At 37.5% G+C, this 26,462-nt stretch overlaps 1 pseudogene; it reads right to left on the reverse strand.

Annotated features, from left to right (window-relative positions):
* Positions 1-6,095: 6,095 nt before the first annotated feature.
* Positions 6,096-24,338, reverse strand: LOC119540649 (annotated as a pseudogene).
* Between the last annotated feature and the right edge of the window lie 2,124 nt (positions 24,339-26,462).

The raw sequence follows: 26,462 nt of genomic DNA on the forward strand, positions 1-26,462 counted from the left end.
TAATATAGCTATGAAAGTTTAAAAAAACAGAATAATTCCTGGGGCATGGAATGTTCAATCTGAACATAGGAATATTTAAATTTATCATAATAAACACAACATACCTATAACCCCTCTAATTAAAAATAACAATAGCAATGATTTTTTAAAAAAACATTATGCTGAGGGATGGCAAGATGGTGGCATAGAGAGGAGTGAAATTCAGTTAGTCCCCTGGAACAACTAATGAACAACCAGGAACAACTAGTAAATAATTTGGAATAACTGCTGGGGGAAAACCGTGACTATCCACACATTGTACACCAACCTGGATTGGGAGGAATGCCTGAGATTGCAGCATAAAATCTGGTAGTAAAAACTGTGGAGCCATGCCAGGAGTCCCCTCCCCCCATGGCAGGCTTAGCTACAAAACCTCACTGTGGTAGAGAGCAGCACTTTCCCAGCAAGTGAATATAGCTCAACCGAGATCCAACTGGGGTTTTAATTAACAAATGTGGATTGCTGAATAGAAGCTACAAGCCCCAAACAAGCAGAAAGAGGCTTTTAGTGACAATTGGCCTTAAAGAACCAGAAAACTCATTGGTCCCGGAAGGGGGACCCGAGAAGACCAGCTGTTACCTCTGGCCGACGAGTGAAAATAGGGGGCCATGTACTGGCTCCAAAAGGGGACTTTCTGTCCCTTTTTCTCTTTCTCAACCTGAGAGGCTCAGAGGAGAGAGCCACAGCCATTTCTAGTGGAGAGAGCCTCAGCCATTTTCAGCTCTCAGTGCTCTGATCCAGACAGGGGTGGAGATAAAAAGAGTTGGAGAGACAATTCAAATGTAAATGATAACTCCCTAGGGAGTGTATCTTCCCTAAGAGTAAGGAGGTGGGGCCCAGCTTTCACTTCAGAATCCAGACCACAGAGCCTGGGGGAAAACAGCAAAAAAGAAACTAAAGCCAAAACACATTTCCTTACACCAGTCAGGAGTGACAGGCAGACAGGCACCACCTGCTGGGCAGGCTAAGAAAACCACAGTGACCTGACACCTCACAGGAAAGTCTGTCATTTTTCTACGATACACCCTGAATATAACCCCATTCTGAGACCTGAACCCTTTCGGGTCTGGGAAGATCTGACTAAAGTAACCAAGTAAACCGGATGCCTAGACAACAGAAAACTATAATCTATACTAGGAAAAATGAAGATATGGCCCAGTCAAAGGAACAAACTTACACCTCAGTCAAGATACAGTTGAGATATTGTTTCACTGTAATGAAACAATCTGTTAAAGATTTTCAAAGAAATATGCTAAATCAAATAAAGAACCAAATCAACGAGTTCAGGGAAGATAAAACAAAAAAGATGAAGGCTATAAAGAAAATACTGGGCAAACATAAGGTAGAAATCAAAAGATTGAAAAAACTGGCAAAATCTATGGAATTGAAAGGCACAACACAAGAGATGAAAAACACAATGGAGACATACAACAGCAGATCCCAAGAGGCAGAAGAAAACACTCAGGAACTGGAGAACGAGACACCTGAAATCCTACACACAAAAGAACAGATAGGGAAAAGAAGGGAAAAATAGGAGCAACATGTCAGGGAATTGAATGACAACATGAAACACATGAATGTGCATGTCATGGGTGTCCCAGAAGGAGAAGAGAAGGGAAAAGGGGCAGAAGCAATAATAGAGGAAATAATCAATGCAAATTTCTCATCTTTTATTAAAGACATAAAATTACAGATCCAAGAAGCACAGCATGTTCCAAACAGAATAGCTATGAATAGGCCTATGCCAAGACACTTAGTAATCAGTTTATCAAATGTCAAAGATAAAGAGAGAATCCTGAAAGCAGCAATAGAAAAGCAATCCATCACATACAAAGGAAGCTTGATAAGACTATGTGCAGATTTCTCAGTAGAAACCACGGAGGCAAGAAGGAACTGGTGTGATATATTTAAGATATTGAAAGAGAAAAACCAGCATATAAGAATCCCATATCCAGCAAAACTGTCCCTCAAATATGAGGGAGAGTATAAAATATTCTCTAACAAACAGACAATAAGAGAGTTTGTGAACAAGATATGTGCACTAAAGGAAATACTAAAGGGAACACTACAGACATATAGGAAAAGACAGGAGTGAAGGGTTTGGAACACAGTTTTGGGTGATGGTAGTACAGCAATATAAGTACACTGAACAAAGATGACTGTGAGTATGGTTGAAAGAGGAAGGTTAGGAGCCTGTGAGACACCAGAAGGAAAGAGGAAAGATAAAGACTGGGACTGTACAACTCAGTGAAACCTAGAGTGCTCAACAATTGTGACAAAATGTACAAATATGTTTTTTCATGAGGGAGAACAAATGAATTTCAACCTTGCAAGGTGCTAAAAATAGGGTGGTATTGGGGAAAAAATACAATCAATGCAAACTAGAGACTATAGTTAACAGAAATATTGTATTATGCTTCCTTTAATGTAACACAGGCAATATACCAAAGCTAAATGCCTTTAAGAGGGGGACATAAGGGAGGGGTATGGGACTCTTGGCATAGGTGATGTTGTCCTACTCTTTTATTATACTTTAGGTTAACTCTATCTTTCCTTTTGTTGCTTTTTAGCTGTTATGGTTTTTATTTTTTTCTCTTTCTTTTATCTGTCTACCTTATTTGGCTCGTCCTCCTTCTTTGTGGAAGAAACGGAGATGTCCTTATATAGATAGTGGTGAGGGTGGTGAATACATAAATATATGACTATACAGGGAACCATCAATTATTTACTTAGGATGGAAAGTATGGTGGGTGAAGAAAACTGCCTTTAAAAAATGGATTGATGAAAAAACCTTGAGGGCACTACATTGAATGAAATAGGTCAGACACATAAGGAGAAATAATGCATGGTCCCACTTAGATGAACTAATTATAATATGTAAACTCATAGACATCAAATTTAAGTTACCAGGATATAGAACGAGGTTAAAGAATGGAGAGTGGTTGCTTATAATGAGCAGAATGTTCAACTAGGTTAACTTAAGTGTTTAGAAATGGACAGAGGTGATGGTAGCATGTTATTGTGAGAACGACTAACAGTGCTGAATGGTGTGTGAATGTGGTGAGAAGGGGAACCTTAGAGTCACATATGTCACCAGAGGGAAAGTTGGATGTTAAAAGATGGGAATGTTTAAAACAGTGAATCTGGTAGTAGACATTCTCCATGAATAACTGTACAAATATTAGAAATCTCTTTTGTGAACTAGAACAAATATATGACACTATAACTAGAAGTTAATAATAGAGGGATATATATAGGGAAAAATGTATACCTATCGCAAAATATGTACTCAGCAGGATTTTAACATTCTTTCATCAATAGTAACAAATGTACTATACCAATGTTATGAGTCAATAATTGAGGTGGGGGGTGGTTAGGGGTACGGGAGTATTTAAATTTTCTTTTTTTGTCTTTGTTTCTTTTCTGGAGTAATGAAAATGTTCTAAAAATTGAAAAAAGTATAATTGTGGTGATGGATGCTCAGCTGTATGATGGTACTATGGGCAATTGATTGTGCACTTTGGATCTTTGGATAATTGCATGGTGTGCCAGTTTGAATATATTGTGTCCCCCAAATGCCATTATCTTTGATGTAATCTTGTGTGGGCAGACGTTATCAGTGTTGACTAGATTGTAATTCTTTGAGTGTTTCTGTGGCAATGCACCCCACCCAGCTGTGGGTGATGACTCTGATTGGATAATTTCCATGGAGGTGTTGCTCTGCCCATTTGGGGTGGGTCTAAGTTGAGTCACTGGAGTCATATAAATGAGCTGATGGACAGGGGGAGCTCACTGCAGCTGAGAGTGAACTTTTGAAGAGGAGCTACAGCCAAGAGGTACGCTTTGAAGAAAGCACAGGAGCTGCAGATGAGAGACAGTTTGAAGACAGCCGTTGAAAGCAGACTCTTGCTCCGGAGAAGCTGAGAGGGGACAAATATCCCAAATGAAACTAAGAGTGACATTTTTGAGGAACTGCAGCCTAGAGAGGAACGTCCTGGGAGAAAGCCATTTTGAAACCAGAACTTTGGAGCAGACGCCAGCCACGTGCCTTCCCAGCTAACAGAGGTTTTCTGGACACTATTGGCCATCCTCCAGTGAAGGTACCCTTTGTTGATGGACACTTTATGGCCTTAAGACTATAACTGTGTAACCAAATAAACCCCCTTTTATAAAAGCCAGTCTGTCTCTGGTGTTTTGCATTCTGGCAGCATTACAAACTAGAACACATGGTATGTGAACAATCTCAGAAAAAAAAAAAAAAGAAAAAAAACCATTATGCTAAGTGAAAGAAACCAGACACAAAGTACTACAAGTCAGAAACAATGATGGGTGTGGGTAGTTAATGTGAAGCAGAGGTTAGAATCAAGGATCTGAGAGTTCAATGAAGGAGATGAGACATTTAGAAGAAAATTGGCATCACTGAGGTTGATGGTAGGAAGAGGAATGCAGAAGGCTGAGCCAGAAGCTAAAGTCATCATGAAAGGGATGGAGGGACCAGGAAGAATTAGATGATGCAATGAGGAAGAGGATGGGGTAGTACATCTTAAGGGTAGGAATATCAAAGGAGCAGTTTTGGTATTTTATTAATCTTTTTCAAAAGGGAGAGAGATAAATGGTCTAGAAGAACCTGCAATGGAGAAATGGGGAGCCTAGCCGAAGGTAAGAGGGATAATTAAAAAATATATAGCCATCATTTGAGAGTTGCAGAGCAAACAAGATCCTCAGGGAACAGCCAGATTTTGGTTACAACAGGGAGGTGAAAGATGCCTGCTGATAGGCAGTTTCATCTGGTTGAAAATCAATTTCCCAGCTCCTAGAGCAATTATTTGTACTCTGAGCACATAGAGAACCAAATTCAGCAGATATGATTGAGACAAAAGCAAATTTTATGCTGCCTGCACCTAGATCCAGATACAATAGAAAAGCAAAAAGGAAGAAAAGACAGGAAGGGTTACAGCCCTCCTCATTACAGGCAGATAGAAAAGAAGGGGATGTGTGTCATCCCTGCAGCATTCTCCAAAATCCACTGATACTTCTTTATCCAATCCAGAGGTGGGGAAGCAACTTCAAGAGGAGGTTCAGCAAGTTGCAGCAACATGAGAATGGAAGTCCATTAGGCAAGACTGTTTTGGAATGAGGATTGGGGGGTTTCTTTTTATGGGGCTAAATGTAGTCATAGCTTTTTTTCAAAAGGTACCAGTCCTAACATTCCTGGGCTAGGTTGCCCATCCATAATCCTTTAAAACTATATCACTGGACAGCACTGGGAACTGAAAATGGCTGAGCCTTTCTCCACTGAATTGAAAAAGGAACAGAGCTAGTCTGAGGCGACCCTCTGGCTCTACAAGGTTTTGGTTGGAAGCTCGGCTTTGACTCCAGAGTTCCCCTAATTGGGCAGCTCCAGGCTGTCTTCAGCTGCCACTAAGTTGTCAATCACTATGGAAAATCCATCCATTCTGTGTTAATTCTTCCAACCCAAACAGTCAAGATCTGATCCTAGAAGCTGGTGCTCAGTAGGAAAAATGTCACTTCACCCAGAGGAGGAGGCTGAAGCCAGTTTCGACACTATCACCACCACCACCACCAAGAACATCAGAACTTCATGAACTCCACCACCCTCTGAATCAGATTGGAAAAACCCCATGAGATTTCACCTGATGCCCGTATTATTCTTAGGTCCAGCCAACCAGGGCACTTCCATTGCACCCAGGCTGGATCAGTTCCCCTGGACAGTCTGAACTCTACTGTAGGGAGGCCGTAAGTAACCTCTACATGCTGATTCTTTCTCACAAATGGCCAGTGAAGATTGTCAGCTCAAAATTTCCCAAAAGTGGACAAGGACAGAGAGAGTTGCACACTGAACTTGTCTCCTCTACTGCAGTCCCTTCAGACATCAGAAACATGCATTCTATGAGTCTAGAACCTGGAGCAACCTCCACACCCTCCCAAGCCTCACCCAGCATCACCTAAATCAGCAACAGAGAGCACCAGATGATGAGGGACACAGATGATGGTGAAATCCAACTCCTAGTAGCTCTAGCAGGAAGGAAAGATGGTCACAAGCCCTTTAAAAGCTTCACTACCACATTCATAATTCTCGTGGAACAGGGGAAGTACAAGCAACCCATGTCAATGGTGTTGAGCACTCCAAGAAAACCGTCTTCCATGTAGTACCAGGTCACTGGCACTTTCAGGTCCTCCAGCCTCTTCTTGTGCAACAGTGAATGGTCTTGGAGAAGATCATACTCGCAGCTCACAATGCAGGCTTCTGGGACCTGAGATATCACGTCATCTTCTGCAATCAGGGGTGAGTTCTTCACATCCAGAAGGATGCTTGTTTCCAAATAGGCATCTTCATTTAGGGGTTCGGGGGCATCTGTTGGTAACCTCTCTTCTTAAACCTCTCTGGGATATTTTCTGAGCGCACCCACTTTCCATACTTTGCCCAGACTTTGGCCAGCAAATGGGCACCCTTCATGATGGTGCTTTTCCAAGAAGGGTTAATACCCAGGTAAAGATGCCAACAGTAGAAGTCAAAATTCCAACTGAGTAGGGGCACCTTCCTGTTCTGATGATAGGAATGGAGCTGGAAAGTCAGTCTTTGGAGAGCAGCATAAAGTCAGAATGTGAGCACAAATCTTGGGGAGATCTGATCTGTTCAAAAGTTTTTGACAAATGACAGCTGCCACTCCACCTCCCACGCTGTCACCACAGGTCACCATCCAGGCTGGATCCACCCCGGATGTACTCAGAGATTTCAAGAATGGACCATGGCCACCAAGCAGTCTCTTAACGGAAATGGAAACTTATATTCGGGTATCTTGCAGTATCTAAAGAAGAATCAAGGAACACTGTACACTCACCATGCCAGCACAGCCAAAAAAATATCTACATCTAGCATCCTTTAACCCAAATTTCTTCCACTAATTTCCCTTTCTGAAACCTGAGCAGGTAAGATCACATGCGAGGCTTAAATGAGATAGAGACAAAGTCCTCAGTGCCTGGCATTTAAGAGGAACTCAGTAAGTGGGAGCTGGGACTTCCACGGTCTCAATGCCCTATTGGGATCCAGCCATGAACACAAGAACCCTGTTGCCCAGCCATATTGGTCAATAACTTAGATATTGCCAACACAAGCCCCATCTTTCTAATTAATGCTGCCATGTCCACAGGTTTTATGGGAGGGTTGCTGCATGCAGGTAACATGCAGTGCTCCTCCAAACCAGCCACCTCCACTCTAACCCATTGTTGCCACAAAGGAAGGCCAGCCTGCATTGCTAGAACTGCCAATTTGGCATGAGATTTCAGAAATCTGGATTTCATGAGAAATTTCACAGTTTTTTGATACTGGCCCACAAATTTAAAAATAAACAAACAAACACTCTCTGGGACATAGGAGCCTTCTGCCAGCTGTCTCCATTCTGAGGCGGCCTGATCCAAGTTACCCTGGAGTCGTGCTGGGACAAGCATTTGCTTTCAACTCCAAAACTGTGTCTAGTTCCATAAAATAACTTTCTTGCAGAGATGTTCCCACCTAGTCTATGGATATCTCTTTGTCCAGCACAACAGAACAGTAAGGGGTACAAGTGTGAACAATGAGGGCAAGATTCTCATCCTATGGCAAAAATGGCTTTGGAGCAGAGCATCGCAAAATGAGTTTCTCCAGGTCTCTTTCCAGTATCCAGGGCTCACTCATGAGAAAGCCCAGTGACAAATCCCCACGGAGACATTGGCAACCGATAATATTTCTTAATGGCATGGCGTTTAAATGAGACTCCAGGAACTGCTTAAGCAGGAGGAACTGGCCCTGTGTGACAAGGCAGCTGGCAGCAGAGTGGAGAAAGAGGCTATGCTGCCAACACTGACCATTGCTCATTGCACGTCCCACACACCTTCATGGAGGCCTGGGAGGAGCCACCAACCTTTCTCCCAGGTTCCAGGTCGGGTAGGTGACCCTCAGAATCAGGTTGGAGAGAGTTTTATTTTCTTGCTGCCTTTAGTGGTCCTCAACCATGGTGGCCCTTCCTCCAGGTGGCACTTAGGAATGGTGTTGGCAGTGTTTGGACACTGTCCCAGTTACCATGATGGAATTTAGTGGAGGGAGATGCTCCGCATTTAGAATGTGCAGGGCTCTTTGGGCCAAAGGAGAACTATTGCACCCAAAAGCACTTCCCTTGAAAAGTTCTGCACCTAATCTGCTGAACAAAGACCACTTCCCACACAGCTTCCAGATGATTCTATGCCCAAAGCACCCCTGCTTGAACATACCCAAGGGGGTGCACCAGGAGAATTTCCTCATTCTCTGACTCTCCCTGTCCCTCTGTCTATCTTCCCCTCTACACCCTGTCTAGTGGCTCCCCACAGCCTATTCCTCCAGATCAGTGCCTGGCTTCCTGATGCCTGTAAACCCTTCCTCATCGCCTCCCCTACTCACCCAATGGCCAGGACCACCAAGTCACTCTCCTTGGACAAATACCAGCATATGCCATAGAAGTTATCTAGAAAATAAAAGGGTTTTAGTGTTCAAAAAAAAAAAAAAAATCACTGAAAGCCAGCTACTTGTCTATAACTTTGTTTGAATTCAAATTATTACTGAAAAACAAAGTTACAGCATCTTATGTACAGCTCAACCCCCCTATTCCCAGTCCTAGGCAACCACTGATCTACTTTCATCAATCTGCTTTGTGACTATATGGATTTGCCTTTTCTGAACATTTCACATACATGGAATTGTTAATATGTGATCTTTAATGACTGGCTCTTTTCACTTAGCATAATCTTTTCAAGGTTCATCTGTATTTCATTTCTTTTTTTTAAAAAAATTATTGTGGTAACATATACAACATAAAAAATTCCATTTTAACTGTTTTCAAATATAAAATTCAGTGATATTAATTACATTAACAATGCTGTGCTACCATCACCACCATCCATTGCCAACTTTTCTATCGACCCAGAGAGAAAGCAAGTACCCATTAAACATTAACTCCTATTCCCCACTCCCACCCTTGATCCTGGCACCCTGTAATCTTCTTTCTGTCTCTATGAATTTGCATACTCTAGTTACTTTATATAAGTGAAATAATATAATATCTGAGCTTTTGTATCTTTTACAGCTAAATACTATTTTATTGTATGTTTATACTTTATTTTGTTTATCCACTCATCTTCTGATGGGCACTTGGGCTGCTTCTGTCTTTTGGCTATTGTGAATAATACTGCTATGAATATTGGAGTACAGATAACTGTTTAAATCACTGCTTTCAATTCTTTGGGGTATATACCCAGAAGTAGAATTGCCATGTCATATAGTAATTTTATTGTTAACTTTCTATAAAACAGCTAAACTGTTTTCCAAAGCAGCTGAACCATTTTACTTTCCCAACAATGTATGAGGGTTCCTGTTTCTCAACATCATTATCAACACTTTTTTTTCCTTTTATACAAACATATATATATATAATAGCTGTTTGGTTTCCTAAAACTGCCAGAATGCAATATGTCAGAAATGGATCAGCTTTTTCAATGGGGATTTATTAGGTTGCAAATTTATAGTTCTAAGGCCATAAGAGTGTCCAAACTAAGGCATCAACAAGAGTATATCTTCACTGAAAAAAGGCTGATAGCAGCTGGAACAACTCTGTCAGCTGGGAAGTCACATGGCTGGTGTATGCTGATCCTTTACTCCCTGTTTGTGTTGCTTTCAGCTTCTGATTCCAGTGACTTTCTCTTCAAGCATCTGTGGGTTCTCACTTAGCTGCTCTGGGGCAAACTCTGGGCTTCATCTTTTAGCTCAGCATCTCTGAACATCTTTCTGGCAGTATCTCCAAAATTATGGGTCCGTTTGGCTCTGAGCAATCTCTCTCTCTCCCTGAGATCTCTTAAGGACTCCGGTAGACTAATTAAAACCCAACTTGAATCTGTAGGGTCACATCTCCATGGAAACAACCTAATCAAAAGATCCCACCCACAATAGGTCTGCCCCCACAAGATTGGATTAAAAGAACATAGTCTTTTATGGGGTTCATAACAGATTCAAACCAGCACAATAGCCATTCTAGTGGGTCTGAAAAGGTATCTCATTGTGGTTTTGATTTACATTTCCTTAACGGCTAATGATGCTGAGCATCTTTTCATGGGCTTTCTGGCCATTTGTATATCTTCTTTGAAGAAATGTCTATTCAAATTCTTTCCCCAGTTTTTAATAGGATTGTTTGTCTTTTTGTTGTTGAGTTGTAGGATTTCTTTATATATTCTGGATATTAAACCCTTATTGGATATGTAGTTTCTAAATATTTTCTCTCATTCTGTGGGTTGTTTCACTTTCTCAATAATATCTTTTTATACAAAAAAGTTATTAATTTTAGTGAAATCCAATTTATCTAATTTTTCCTGTTGTTGCTTGTACATTTGGTATAAAGTCTAAGAATCCATTGCTTGAGGGTATTTCTCTATATCTTCTTCCAAGAGTTTTGTAGTTTTATTCCTTATATATTGATGTTTGATACATTTTCAGTTAATTTTTATATATGGTGTGAGGTAGGGATCTATTTTCATTCTTTTGCATGTGGATATCCTGTTTTCCTAGCACTTATCATTACTTTGTATGCATTTTCATTTTAGATCCTGTAAGAAGTACAAAGCTGAGTTACAATCTAAAACAACAATAGTACTGGTATTTATATTTTCCCATATAGGTACCTTTAGTGAAGACTTTTATTTCTTCATGGGCTTTCTCTTTTAACCTTTTAGCATTTCTTGTATGGCCAGTCTAGTAGCAAGGAACTCCTTCAACTTTTCTTTGAATGGGATTGTATCATCTTCACCCTCATTTTTTAAATTTAATTTTATTGAGATTGTTCACATACCATACAATTATCCAAAGATCCAAAGTGCACAATCAATTGCCCATGGTATCATAATACAACTGTGCATCCATTGCCACATTTTTTTTCAGTTTTTAGAACATTTTCATTACTCCAGAAAAAAAATAAACACACACAAAAAAATACCTCAAATACTCCCGTACCCTGAAGTAACCCACCTCCATTATTGACTCATAGTATTGGTATAGTACATTTGTTACTATTGATGAAAGAATGTTAAAATAGTACTAACTGTAGTACATAGTTGCAGTAGGTATATATTTTTCCCTATATATCCCTCTATTATTAACTTCTAGTTAGAGTGTCATACATTTGTTCTAGTTCTAGTTAATCATGGAGAATGTCCATTACAAGATTCACTGTTTTAAACATTACCATCTTTTAACATCCAACTTTCCTTCTGGTGACATACATGACTCTAAGTTTCCCTTCCCACCACATTCACACACCATTCAGCACTGTTAGTTCTCATAATAATGTGCTACCATCACCTCTGTCCACTTCCAAGCACTGAAGTTCAACTTAGTTGAAAATTCTGCTCATAATAAGCAACCACTCTCCATTCTTTAACCTTGTTCTATATCCTGGTAACTTACATTTTCTGTCTGTGAGTTTACATATTACAATTAGTTCATATCAGGGAGACCCTGCAATATTTGTCCTTATGTGTCTGACTTATTTCACTCAGTATAATGCCCTCAAGTTTTCTTCATCAATCTGTTTTTTTTTTTAAGTTGGTTTTTTTTCACCCACCATACTTTCCATCCTAAGTAAACAATCAATGGTTCCCTGTATAGGTACATATTTATGTATTCACCACCATCACCACTATCTATATACAGTCATCTCCAATTCTTCCACAAAGAAGGAGGAAGAGTCAAAGAAGGTAGAGAGACACAAGAAAAAGAAAAAGCTTAAAAGCAACAAAAAGAAAGATAGAATTAAACTAAAGTACAATAAAGACTTAGAGAACATGATCAATGCCAAGAATCCCATACCCCTCCCTTATGTCCTCCTCTTAAAGACATTTAGCTTTGATATATTGCCTTTGTTGCATTAAAGGAAGCATTATACAATGTTTCTGTTACCTATAGTCTCTAGTTTGCATTGATTGTATTTTTTCCCCAATACCACCCTATTTTTAACACCTTGCAAGGTTGACATTCATTTGTTCTCCCTCATGTAAAAACATATTTGTACATTTTATCAGAATTGTTGAGCACTCTGGTTTTACTGAGTTATACAGTCCCAGTCTTTATCTTTCCTCTTTCCCTCTGGTGTCCCACATGCTCCTAACCTTTCTCTTTCAACCATACTCACAGTCATCTTTGTTCAGTGTACTTACATTGCTGTGCTCCCATTACCCAAAACTGTCTTCCAAATCTCTCCCTCCTCTCTTTTCCTATATGTCTGTAGTGCTCTGTTTAGTATTTTCCTGCAGTGCAAGTATCTTGTTCACTAATTCTCTCATTGTCTGTTTGTCAGAGAATACTTTAAACTCTCCCTTGTATTTGAAGGACAGTTTTGCCGGATATGGGATTCTTGGTTGGTGGTTTTTCTCTTTCAGTATCTTAAACATATCACACCAATTCCTTCTTGCTTCCATGGTTTCTGCTGAGAAATCTGCACATAGTCTTATCAAGCTTCCTTTGTATGCGATGGATTGCTTTTGTATTGCTGCTTTCAGGACTTTTTCTTTGTCTTTGGCATTTGATAATCTGATTATTAAGTGTCTTGACAAAGGTCTATTGATACCTAATCTGTTTGGAGTATGTTGTGCTTCTTGGATCTGTAATTTTATGTCTTTCATAAAAGATGAGAAATTTTCATTGATTATTCCCTCTATTATTGCTTCTGCCCCTTTTCCCTTCTCTTCTCCTTCTGGGACACCGATGACATGCACATTCATGTGTTTCATGTTGTCATTCAATTCCCTGACATGTTGCCTCTATTTTTCCATTCTTTTCCCTATCTGTTCTTTTGTGTGTAGGATTTCAGGTGTTTCATTCTCCAGTTCCTGAGTGTTTTCTTCTGCCTCTTGGGATCTGCTGTTGTATGTCTCCATTGTGTTTTTCATCTCTTGTGTTGTGCCTTTCATTTCCATAGATTTTGCCAGTTGTTTTTTCAAACTTTTGATTTCTAGCTCATGTTCACCCAGTGTTTTCTTTATAGCCTTCATCTCTTTTGCCATATCTTCCCTGAACTCATTGATTTGGTTTTTGATTTGATTTAGCATATTTCTTTTAAAATCTTTAATAGATTGTTTCATTACAGTGAAACAATATTTCAACTGTATTTTGATTGGGTGTAAGTTTGTTCCTTTGACTGGGCCATATCTTCATTTTTTCCTGGTGTAGATTGTAGTTTTCTGGTATCCAGTTTCCTTGGTTACCCTTAAAGGGTACCCTTAAAGGGTGGGAAACATGTCCATGGAAAATATCCAGTCAAAGGTCTTGCCCACAGTTGATTGAGTCACATCTCCATGGAAACACTCAATCAATAGGTTCCAACCTAATCAACACTAATATGTCTGCCCTCACAAGATTGCATCAAAGAACATGGCATTTTGGTGGACATGATACATCCAAACTGGCATACCGAGTATATCCACGTCTGTATCTATTTGTCTGTGTAGTAATAACAGCTAATATTTATTAAGCATCTACTAAGTGCCAATCTTTGTTTGAGCCCTTTGCCCACCTCAACTCATATAATCTGGTAGCATCCCCATGAAATTGTTACTATTATTATCCTCATTTCTTAGAGGAGGAAACTCTGGCACAGAGGGATTAAGTCACTTTCCCCAACAGCTAGAAAGTGGTGTAACTGGAATACAAACCCAGATGGTATGGCTGTAGACACTGTTTACATATCATACTCCTTTGAATATATAACTATATGCTTTAAAAGAATACACAAATGGGATCATAATGTTCATACAATTTTGCAAAAAGCCATCACCCCAGAATTCCCCCTTATAGCTCTCCACCAGTCTCTACCCTGTCCACACTAGGATTTCCATTATCCTTTCTTCTAACACTATAAATTAGTTCTGCCTGTTTTTGACTTTTTATAAATAGAACCATAACAGCAAATACTCTGGTGTGTCTGATTTCTTTCATTTGATTTTATGTTTGAGGTTTATTCATATTGTTTTGTATAGTTGTAAATCACTCATTCACATTGTTGTATTGCAGTCCATAAATTGTATATACCACAATCGTCTATCCATGATAGATTTGATGGACTGTTTTATGAATATTTTATGTGCTGCTATGAACATTCTAGTACATATGTTGGATACGTAGTATTGAATTCTAGGATTATAATCCACTTTATGGATTCTGCTGACAGTGTTCCAAAGTGGTTGCACCAATTTTTACTCCCACCAAAATGTATGAAAGTTTTATATTCTCATCAACACTTGTTATTCAGTCTGTTTCATTTCATTCTGGAGGACATGTAATGATATCTTGGTAGTTGTTTCATCTTGCTTTTTTCTGATAATCAATTTTTCATATGTTTACTATTTGGATATCCTTTTCAGTGAAATGCCTATTTAAGTCTGGCCATTTTTCTATTAGATTGCTGATTTCTTTTTACCATTCTTTTTTTTTTTTTTCTCTGCCAATTTGGAAATTGCATACTATGGTTTTGTTCTTTTAATGGATGTTGTAGGAAAAATAATGGCCCCTCAAAGATGTCCATGTTCTAATCCTTATAACCTGTGAATGTGTTATGTTATGACAAAGGAGAATTTAAGTGGAAGTTGGAATTAAGGTTGCTATTCAGCTGACCTTGAGATGGGAGGATTATCCTGGATTATCCAAATGACCCAATGTAATCACAAGAGCCCTTCCAAACAGAAGAAGACAGAAGAGAGGAGAGTGTCAGAGTGATGTGATGTGAAAAAGACTTGACCAGCCATTGCTGACTTTGAAGATAGAAGGGACCCACAAGCCAAGGAATGTGGGTAGTTTTTAGAAGCTGGAAAAGGCAAGAAAATAGATTCATCCTTAGAATTTCTGGAAATAAAGGTAACCTTGCCCACAACTTGATTTTAGCCAATGAGACCCGTTTCAGATGTTTGAATTCCAAATATACAAGATAATAAATTTGTGTTGCTTTAAGCAACTAAGTTTGTGGTGATTTGCTATAGCAACAGTAGAAAACTACTAGAATTGTCATGTCAGAAATTACAACAATCATCTTTACTTTATAAAAATTAATACTAACAGGAGCTTTATCTTCATTTAAGACACTATAAAGTTCTTAGATCATATAAACTTCACTAACCCTTTCCCAATGCATACAATGTCATTACAGTGTGTTATAATCCTATATTTCTTAAAATCTCAGAAAGCATTATGATTATTTTGTAAAGAAGTATTTATTTAGTATTATCCATATGTCTACCATTTTCTTTGCTTTTGTTTCCCTTTTGACATTCAGCCTATCTAGGATATTTTTTTTTTCTGACTCAAGTACACTTTTTAGAATTTCCTTTACTGTATATCTGCTCTTGGAAAACCCTTTCAGTTTTTGTTTGTCTGAAAAAGGCTTTATTTTTTCTTCATTTTTGGAAGTTATTTCCTGGGTATAGACTTTTAGGCTTACATTTTTTCAGTATCTTAGAGATACCATTCTCTGTATTCTAAATTTCTTTGTTGATTTTGAGAAAATAATTGTGTCAGCATAAATATAGTTCCTTTGAAGATAATCTTTTTTTTTTTTTCTGGTTGTTTTCAGTCTCTTTGTCTTTAATTTTTTGCAGTTTCATTGTGATATATTGCCTTATTTTTATTTAACCTGCTTGTGACTTTTGGGCTTCCTGAGTCTGTGCATTAGTGTCTTTCATCCATTGTGGAATATTGTCAGAAATTTTCTCTTCAAATATTGCCTTTCCCCCAGACTTTCCTCTTTTTTTGGGATACTCCAACTAAGCATATATTAGAATTTCTCACTGTTTACTCTATGCATCCTATCATCTTTCTTTTCATATTTTTGTCTCTGAGCTGCACTCTGAGTAATGTCTTCTGACTTGTCTTTTCCATTATTTCTTATCTTTAGCTGCATCTAATCAGCTGTTCAACTTTTCTATTTGGATTTTAAATTTCAGTTATTGAATGTTGCTTAGAACTATTTGATTCTTTTTCAAATCTGTTATATCACTTTTTATAGTTTTCTGTTCTCCAAAGATATTTTCAGTCATGTCTTTTATTTCTTTAAATGGTCAGCATAGTTGTTTTCAGAGTCAACATTTGGTAATTACAGTATCTAAAGTCTCTGAGTTTCTGGTTCTTGCTCATAGAGTAGTTTTCTTGAGTTCCTGAAAACTTTGAAGTTACTTTCCTCCAGAAAGTACTAGCATTTATGTTAATGATATAAGTTCAGGACCACAGTAAACCAATTTCAAGTCTTGAGTTTCTCTGGATGTCTCAGGGGGTTCAACTGTGTTGTAATTTTACATGGGGTCTTCCATTTCCAGGTCATCCTAAATTTGGAAGGGCAGCCTCAGTTTATTGCAGGAAGGATCCTTTAGACTCTCCTGCCCCATCCTTGTTGAAAACCTGGGTTGATTTATCTCACTTGGCTCCAAAAGACGTCAAATTCTACTCCTTCCCTCAATGATGGGAAAATGTAATTGGCTAAAAGCAGCTTCTTTATTAGAATAATACCCTTGGTTCTTGCTTTTCCCTTCAATTTTGGCCTAGTGTGGTGGTTCAAAGCTGTATGTATCCTGGAAAAACATGTTCTTACATTTAATCCATTCTTGTGGGTATAAACTCACAAGTAGGACCTTTTGATGAGGTGTTTATAGTTTGCTAAAGCTGACAAAAGGCAATATGCCAGAAATAGGTTGGCTTTTATATAGTAGGGATTTATTAATTTATAAGCTTACAGTTCTTAAGCCATGAAAATGTCCATATCAAGGCATTAATTGGTGATACTTTCTCCCCAAAGACTGGCTACCTTGTGGCCCTGCTCCTGTGTCACCTGCCCAGGCACATGGTGATGTGGACTGGTCTCTCCCTTCTTTCTCAGGTTTTATTGCTTACAGCTTCTGGCTTTAGTGGCTTTCTCTCTGTTTCTGTGGTTTCTCTCTGTTTTCTGCAGGTCCTTCTCTCTCAGCTTCCCTGACTTTTCTCTCTGTGCTTCTCTGGCTTTTTTCTGTGTCTTCTGTATTTTATCCTCTTATAAAGGACTCCAGTAAGAGGATTAAGACCCACCTTGAATGAGGTGGGTCACATCTCAACTTAAGTTAAGATCCTACTCACAATGGGTCCACACCCATGGGAATGGATTAGCTTTAAGAACATGATATTTTCTGGGGTACCTACAGCTTCAAAGCCTCACATGAGAGAGAGAGAAAGCTATAGAAGAAAGAAGCTGAAAGCAATGAAACCCGAAGAGAAGGTAGAGACTAGCAGATGCTATGATGTGCCTTGCCATGTGGCAGAAGAGCCAAAGATTGCAAGCAGCTGGTCTTCAGATAGATACCTTTATTTGGACATTTCCCTGGCCTCAAACTGAAAGCTAATAAATTCCCACTGTTTAACCAACCCATTTCATGATATCTGCTTTGAGCAGCCTAGGAAATTAAAACACTCAGTAATTCCTTAATGTCTTATAATTTTTTCTATGATCGTAATAACATGTGGGATGCCAGAGTGGAAAGGGGTGAAAGAATGGTAAAAAAAGCCAAAAGGATGAGTGGAAAGGCAACAGAAGGTTGGCTACTGGTTCAGGCTCACAGTCAATCAGTTCCATCAAGTTTTCCTTCAGTGGAGTTAGCAGTTAGAAGGTGGGCTTTTGGGCCCTTTATTTCTTCTATATATGAAATAAAAAGAAAAATGGCTATCCTAGAGTGTTAAAAATCTACAAGCCCAACAAACCAATCTCATGTTAATATTGACACTTGGTATGCACTCAATAAATATTTCTTGAATGAATAAATGAAGCTACTAACCTGGGTTCACTTATTTAATGCTGCTCCATCCATAGATATCATTGAAATGACAGTTAAAAAAATACAAAAAGGAATAAACCCATAGAAGTAAAGAAAATGGGAAGGCAGTTGACCAATTAACCAGAGTTTTCTATGAATTTCAGGAAGATGGAAAATGGATTATAGTTTGTTGATGAGTCACATAAAGCAGGAAATGCAGCTTAAAATACATGTAAGAGAAGTCTGTAGTGGAGGGGAGAATAGAGCTTTTTAGTGGGAGCCAGAAAGGCTCCAGTCATGGAATTGGCATTTACTAATCAAGGTGATTAATTCACTCTATTTGGTCCCTCTGACTTCCCTCTCTATCTAGGAGTAAGGGAGCAACTAGAAGCCCTGAAATTACCACTAAGATGGAGAGTGGAGGTTGCTTTCTAAAGAAATTCGAAGAACTTTGTAGGAAGGCCTAAGTCTTTGACTGTAAAAGTTACATCTAAGAGCAAAGCTCTTCTATTCTGACTTTTTGGTGGTTCTCTAAACCATCCCCTCTAACTGAAAAATCTAAATAAGCTTGACCAGTCAATATACCTCACATATGTAAATATACTGAGCTGCTAGTCAGGGGAGAGGCCTACTTGAGAAATGATACAGCATAAGAAACCCATTCCAGCACCTATATTAATTAACTTAGCCTTTAATTTTAAAGATAAATGAAGAAATACATATCCTCAGAAATTTGAAAAAAAGTAAGTCTGATTGTGAAAATCAAGAGAAAGAAACAAAACAAGAACAGCAGTCACATATGTTCCTTAGTTGTTACAGTTATTTCTAAATTCTGAGATGCTGAGCTCTTTGTGTATATAACCTGGTCATTCCCTGGAACTTTGGTTATCTGTGTGACACCTGAGACTCAGAGCTAGGGTTCTGCAGCTATGAGAGTCAGCATTGCCTCATACAGCAACTGTTAAAAAAGCTGAAAAAGAGCCCCCAACATGGGACATGACTCCCAGGGATGTGCCTGGCCTTGGTATTGTGGAATTGGGAAAGACTTCTGGACCAAAGCAGGGAAGAGAAATGAAACAAAATAAAGTGTCAATGGCTGAGACATTTCAAATGGAGTTCAGAGGTCATTCTGGAGGCTAGTCTCATGCATCATACGGATATTCTTTTTTAGTTTGTAGTGTATTAGAATGGCTAGAAGGAAATACCTAAAACTGTTGAACTGTAATCCAGTAGCCTTGATTCTTGAAGATGATTGTATAACTATATAGCTCTTAAGGTGTAATGGTGTAATTGCAAAAAGCTTGTGACTAACACTCCCTTTATCTAGTGTATGGACAGATGAGTAAGAAAATAAAGACAAAAAATTAATAAATAATAGAGAGGTATAAGGGGTAGGGATGTTTTGGGTGTTCTTTTCTATTTTTATTTTTATCCTTTTCTTTTTTTTTGAATAATGAAAAAATTCAAAAATTGATTGTGGTGATGAATGCACAACTATATGATGGTACCATGAATGAATGATTGTATACTTTGGATGATTATCTGGTATGTGAATATGTTTCAATAAAATTGCATTTAAAAAATCAAAGTAAAAAAAATTCTTAAAAAAGAAACTAAACAAGAAAGAAACAAACAAACAAAGTAAATGAACAATGGACATAAGAGGAAACAGAGCTAATAGAGGAAAAAGAAGACCAAAAAAATTAACTGAACTTTCGTTAGTATTATATGAAGGGTTCAAAAGGATAGTCTATCTACAAAACAATGCTGAAAACTATGAAAAATGAACAATCAGAAGATACAAAGAGCTGTTGGAAACAAAATACAATTGTTTTTAAAAAATCAATAGAAGGGCTGCAAGCAAGTCTCCCAGAATGAAGAGGAAAAATGTACAGAAGGGGAGCTTGAAAAGAAAGTATGTATATAGAAGTTCAATTCAGGAACCCCAACATTTAATTAACATGTGTTTCAAGGAAAGAAATGAAGAAATAGAGGAGAGGAAATTATTAAAGAAAAGAAGTTTGAAGAAACAGGAGAGGAAACTATTTTAAAAAAAGAAAGAAAGAAAGAAAGACATTTTTTGCCACAAGGCAGTTATTTGTTTTTAAATGGAAAATACCTATGAAGAACTAAGTAAGATGTATGAAAAATCACATTAAAAAAGCTTACATATAGACTTGTCCTCGTTCTGATATTTCAAATTACCAAGGATAAATATAAAAGTCTAAAAGCATCAAGAAAGTTTAGGTTTACTTACAGAAGGATAAGAATCCAACTCACAACGGATTTCTAATTAGCAACACTGAATACTAGAGGATAATTAGGAAATATTCATAAACTTCTGAGGGAAATGATTTTTAAACTAGAATTCTATGCCTGCCCAAATTATCAGACAATTGTGAGGGCAAAGAAAGACACTTTTCAACTTTGAGGAATTCTGAAAGTTGATCTCTCCCTCATCTTTTCTGAAGAAGTTAGTTGAGTTTATATTTTAGCAAAATAAAGAGAAAAACTGCAAATAAAGTATGGAAACAATGATGCTAACCCAGACGGAAAATCCAGATGAAGGCTGTGCAGTTGGAAGCAGGAAGTCAGAGGGAAGTCAGTACTACAACAGGTAGTAATATATATATATATATATATATATATATATATATATATATATATATATGTATATGTATAGGCTGGATAATCTTCAGTATATAGTAAAGAGTTATGTTTCTTTTATCATGTCATAGGGAAAACAATTAGCAATATCAATAAAAAAAGTAAAAGTTTTATAAGAAACGATAATTCAAATGTAAAGCAAACTAAAATATGGAGTGATTTGAATACTTGATTGAATGTAAGAGAGAAAATCTGTTTTATCTTTATATTTGGAACATCCTTAATATGTTGATTGACTTTATAAAGAGGTAGTATAATCTTATTCTGCTTCACTCTGTAGTAAATAATATTTGCATTGTCATAATGATGTGTAAATTCTATCTTTTTAAATGCATGTTTTATTGTGAACTTTAACATATGTACATAACAGTGATAACTTTCAAAGTACAATTTAACAAGTAGTTAGAGAGCAAATTTCAAAGAATGTCATGGGTCACACCACTTCAGCTATTTCCATTATTGTAAAATATAACTTACAAAAGAAAGGTGTTAATTTTTGATGTACAGCTCAACAAGCGGTTATATAGGTAATTTAAAAAATTATGGATTATAGTTCTACAGTTTCAGTTCTTTCCTTATTATGAAATTTAGGGTATGTACAGAAAGGTGAAGACTTTCAAAGCACAATTCAATGAGGAGCTATAGAGCAAATTTCAAAGAATGTTATAGGTTACAGTTCCACCGTGTCATTTACCTCCTTTTTTGTTTTCCAATTTTCAAAATCATCCTATACAAAACTCAGAAATCTTAATTGTGGTTACAGCAGAATGTAAAAGTGATGATATAATTCCTATAAGTTGGGAGGTTCAAGACCAAGAAGACAGGTGGAGGAAATGCGCTAATGGTTTATAGAGTAGGGAGTCAATATATATTGTATAAAACTGATCAAATAAAAAATTGATGTTTAAGAATATAATGTTAATTTACAAATGGAACCATTTGAATAAAAACTACAATAGCAACAATGACAATAATCATCATCACTTATTTACTATGTGTCAGGCACAGTTCTAAGCACTTTACATCAATTAACTCATTTAATCCTCACAAAAATCCTGTAAGGTACTTGAATTTTCTCCACTTGAGAAGTAATAAAACTGAGTTACAAAGGATTAAGAAACTTTCCCAAGTTTATGTATTCAGTAATCATGGATTAAGGATAGGAAAAAAAACACAACTATTTAATTCAGTAGAAGGTGTGGAAAATTTGGAAGTAGGCAAATAATTTGTATTGGGGCTATGGTGGCTTGGAGCTACGTACCTCAGAAAAACATGTTCTTAAACTTAATCCATTCCTGTGGGTGTGAACCCTTGTAAATAGGACCTTTTGATGAGGTTATTTCAGTTAGGGTGTAGCCCAACTAAAAAGGATGGGTCTTAATCCATTATTGAAGGCCTTGTAGAGAAGGCTACAGAGAAAGACAAAGCCAGAGGGAGCAGCCAGAAGCTGAAAGTCAATGGAACCTGGAATCCAGAAGAGAAGGGAGAAGCCAGGAGAGGCTGCCGGGTGCATTATCATGTGACAGAAAAGCCAAGGACCAAAGATCATCAGCAGCTGCCCCAGAATGCAAGTCTTCTGGGAGGAAGCATTGCCTTGATGGCAACTTGATTTTGAACTTCTCCTAACCTCAAACAGCGAGACAATAAATTCCCACTGTTTAACTCAACACATGGTTTTAGCAGCCAGGAAATGAAAACAGGAGTCAATGTGTAACATATTTTATCTAAAGTTGATAAATCAAAAAAAATCTGAATAAGTATATGATTTAGAGGTAATTACTAGAAGAACTTGGGGCAGGGTGGCAGAACACTTTTCATTTTAAACCACCCTATATAGTAATTTCATTAATATATTAGCATCTTGAAATAATTTAAATCACTACATCTTCCAAACACTCCTCCTCATTCACACTTAAATTAAAAAATATATCTTGATTGAAAAGATAGCCTCCTCTCAAATTTTAGAAATTAGTATGTTCATATTTGGGAAAATTGCAGAAAACACCCCCAAAATAGAGAAAGTATTTCTTGTGCTATGTGTCGAATCAGGATTCACTTCATGTTCACTAAGGATGACATAAGAAAATGTTACAAATCTATTAAGTTTTTTTTCTGTGATCATATTATATTAGTCTTAAAAAAGCAGTGTGAAGGAGAAAAATTCCATGACCTAAGGAAATAAATCTGATGAAAGCATCTAAGTGAAACTATACAGTGGAAATAATAATTAATTAATGTTACCAAATGAAAAATGAACCAAAAGCATAGTCACCTTAGGGTTGTAGAAAGGAAGAGAATATTTAGTTATTTGTGGTCTCATTCAAGCAATATTACTGAGTATCTGTATGTTCTTCTTATGTATCTTGTGCTAAGTGTTGGGTCTATCAAAAATTGGACATGCAATTTGTTCTTAGATAACTTACAGTCTAGCAGAGAATATAAGGGGTATATATAAATACCTTTAATATAAAAGAGATTGATAAGTACCACCACATGATAAAAGTTTGGTATGGTTACAAAAGTAAGGGGGAATAATTACATGGAACATTAAATAGGGGATGAGATCTGGTTGGTTTGTTCAGGTTAGCATGAAGCCCTGATACATCCCAGAGTAATTTGGGCAGAGAAAAAAAAGTATTTGCAAAGCCCTCTTGAGGGACTGGGGGAAAATGTGGTAATATTAAACTTCCCCATCTGGGGAATTCCTGATATTCTCTCAAGCATTGGGGACTGCAAGTTTAGTAGGCTGAGCCCTTGATCTTGGGGCTTGTCCTTATGAAGCTTGTTAATGCAAAGGAGAGGCTAAGCCTATTTATAATTGTGCCTAAGGGTTACCCCCAGAGAACCTCTTTTGTTGCTCAGATGTGGCCTCTCTCTCTAAGCCAATTCTGCAGGTAAACTCACTGTCCTCCCCACTACATGGGCCATGACTCCCAGGGGTGTAAATCTCCCTGGCAATGTGGGACATGACTCCTGGGGATGAGCCCAGACCCAGCACCATATGATTGAGAAAGCTTCTGAACCAAAAGGGGGAAGAGAGATGAAACAAAGATTCAGTGTCTTTGGGATTTCAAATGGAGTCAAGAGGTCATTCTGGAGGTTATTCTTATGCATTATATAGATACCCCTTTTTAGTTTTTAATTTATTAAAATAGCTAGAAGGACATACCTGAAACTGTTGAATTGCAACCCAGTATCCTTGATTCTTGAAGATGATCATATAACTATATAGCTTACATGGTGTGACCATGAGATTGTGAAAACCTTATGGCTCACACTTCCTTTATTCAGTGTATGGACAGATGAGTAGAAAAATGGGGACAAAAAGTAAATGAATAATAGTTGGAGAGGAGAGGTATGAGATGTTTTGGATGTTCTTTTAAACTTCTTTTTTTTAATTTTAATTTTAATTTTTTGGAGTAATGAAAATGTTCAAAAATTGTGGAGATGAATGCACAACTATATGATGATACTGTGATCAACTGAATGTTCATTTTGGATGATTGTATGGTATGTGAATATATGTCAATAAAATTACATATAAAATAAAGTAAGGGGAAAATGTTCCAGGGATTATAAAGATAGAATAATTTAGCAATTTTGCTAGTGTCATGTGTTATGCAGTGTTATGTGCTCTATGACAATCAGGCTAATCACTGGAGTTGATAAATACAGACCAGGAGATAAGAAAACATAATGTAATATTACTAGTGAACCAATTATATATAAAAGTAACCATGGATATTTGGTAAGAGACACCACTTACCTCCATCTTTCCATACTTCTGCTGGGTGCATGGCCCACCTGAAACCAGGATAATACAAAGAGAAGAAAATGCAGAAAAAACACATTACCTTAGCAAAATTACACATGGGATACAATAACAAGAGAAAGGTTTATTTGTCTTAATGATTCTGATCTTGACACTGGACTGTGTGGTCAATTTTCCTTCTTCTCCACTGTGGGTAGGATCTGAGGACCTGCAATACTCCCCTAGACCCCCAACCCCAAGTTTCTTTCCTCACTCTCTAGCTCAGGCTGTTAACCAGAACAGGAGCCTGAGGCAAAGGGTGAGGAACAGGAAGTGGGATGGTGGGGATGGGGAAGGACAAGACAGAAAGGGATGAAAACATTTGTGGGGAGAGGAAGGGAGGAGAGGAAGAGGGGTTGAGAAGAGAAGTCAGCCTTTTTGATCTGACTCAGGATGATCTGATTGGTAAGAACTATACTTTACATGGGTGCTTGATCACTTAGTGGAAATAGTTTTTTTTCTGATAATAACTCATCTCTTTCTTTAAAGTTTTCATATATTATGCTGTAATTATTTGCAATTCAGTATGTCAGAAGTTTTTCTAAAATTAACAGTGGACTTCCAGTGAAGAGGACAGTAGCAGATGTTATCCTTCTCAACAAACATGGAGTTGCTTCAGTTACCTAAACTATTTAATTTATACTCTGCTGTCCTTAGTGTGACTAGAACTCAAAAGCTCCAGAGCACACAGTTCACATTTTGCACATGATAGGAAAGCAGAATTGAAATTGATCAGAACATGTTAAGAAATCATTGTCCAAAGAATATTCTGAAGTTAAATCAAACAAATGCCTTATGGGTTAGAATTGGCTTTGAAAGGATAACAGGAAGTGGCTCAGTATGAAACCAAAAAAGCAAATCTCAGTACAGCAGCTTCACAGAGTCAAGATTTGTTGGTAGAGTAAGTCTATGAGTATTGAGGTTAAACATAGGGCAATAGGACATTAAGAAAATTACTCATTGTATTTATTTTTCTCTCTAAATTACAACCAGCATAGTTGAAGGCAGTTAAGAATAATAAGCAAATTCAATAATTATGGATATATTTACTTTTATAATGTCAAATTTGGCCATTAATCTGATTAAACACTCAAGTCCTCTATTTATTTCTATTACTTCTTTTATAGATAGGTCTCTGTATTTCCTAGAAGGGACTCAGGTTTAGTACCAGTTTGTATATATTAAGTCCCCCAGAAAAAGTCATGTTCTTTGATGCAATCCTGTGGGGGCAGACATATTAGTGTAGATTTAGGTTGGAACCTATTGGTTCAGTATTTCCATGGATGCATGGCCCCACCCATTCAGCATGGGCCGTGATCAGTTCACTGGAGCTCTGTAAAAGCTCAGAAAGAAGGAGCTTATAGCTAGCTGAAGCTGAGACAGACATTTTAAAGATGACCGTTGGAAGCTGATGCAGATATTTTGGAGAATGCCATTTTGAAACACCACCTGGGAGCAAGCAGATGCCAGCCACATGCCTTCCCAGCTAACAGAGGTTTTCTGGATGCCAATGGCCTTTCTCCAGTGAAAGTACCCTTTGTTGATGGACACTTTATGGCCTTAAAACTGTAAATGTAACCAAATAACCCCCCTTTTATAAAAGTCAATCCATTTCTGGTGTTTTGCATTCTGGGAGCATTAGCAAATTAGAACAGGTTGTCTCATGGTTTTATAAAATATAGCAATAATCAAGATGTATGGTTTTACTTTATCTAAAAATTACTATCTTCATTTTATTTACTTTAATTTAAAAATAAAATTAAATCAAAGGCATATTTAATAAATATATAGTTGTATTTTTTGTGGGCATAGTCCTTATTTATTCATTAACTTATCCATTAACACCAATGGTTTCAGGCATTATGCTAAACTCTCGGATTGTACCACATTTATTATTTTTTTCCAAAAAGGTCAAAGTAGTTCTCAATCTATATTTAATAACAGTTTCATCTGTGAGGAAGGTAGGAGTTGGGTGAGACAATTTGCCATGGACCCAGAAAAATCCCTTTACATTCATACTGGAAATGGCAAAGAGCAAAGGCCGTCACTGCTCTTTTTCCTGGCCATTTTTCAGGGTTATGTTACAGTGAGTGCCCTTGAGGGATGAGGT

The sequence above is a fragment of the Choloepus didactylus genome, chromosome 7 (genome assembly GCF_015220235.1).
Source record: "Choloepus didactylus isolate mChoDid1 chromosome 7, mChoDid1.pri, whole genome shotgun sequence".
NCBI classification, from domain to species: domain Eukaryota; kingdom Metazoa; phylum Chordata; class Mammalia; order Pilosa; family Megalonychidae; genus Choloepus; species Choloepus didactylus.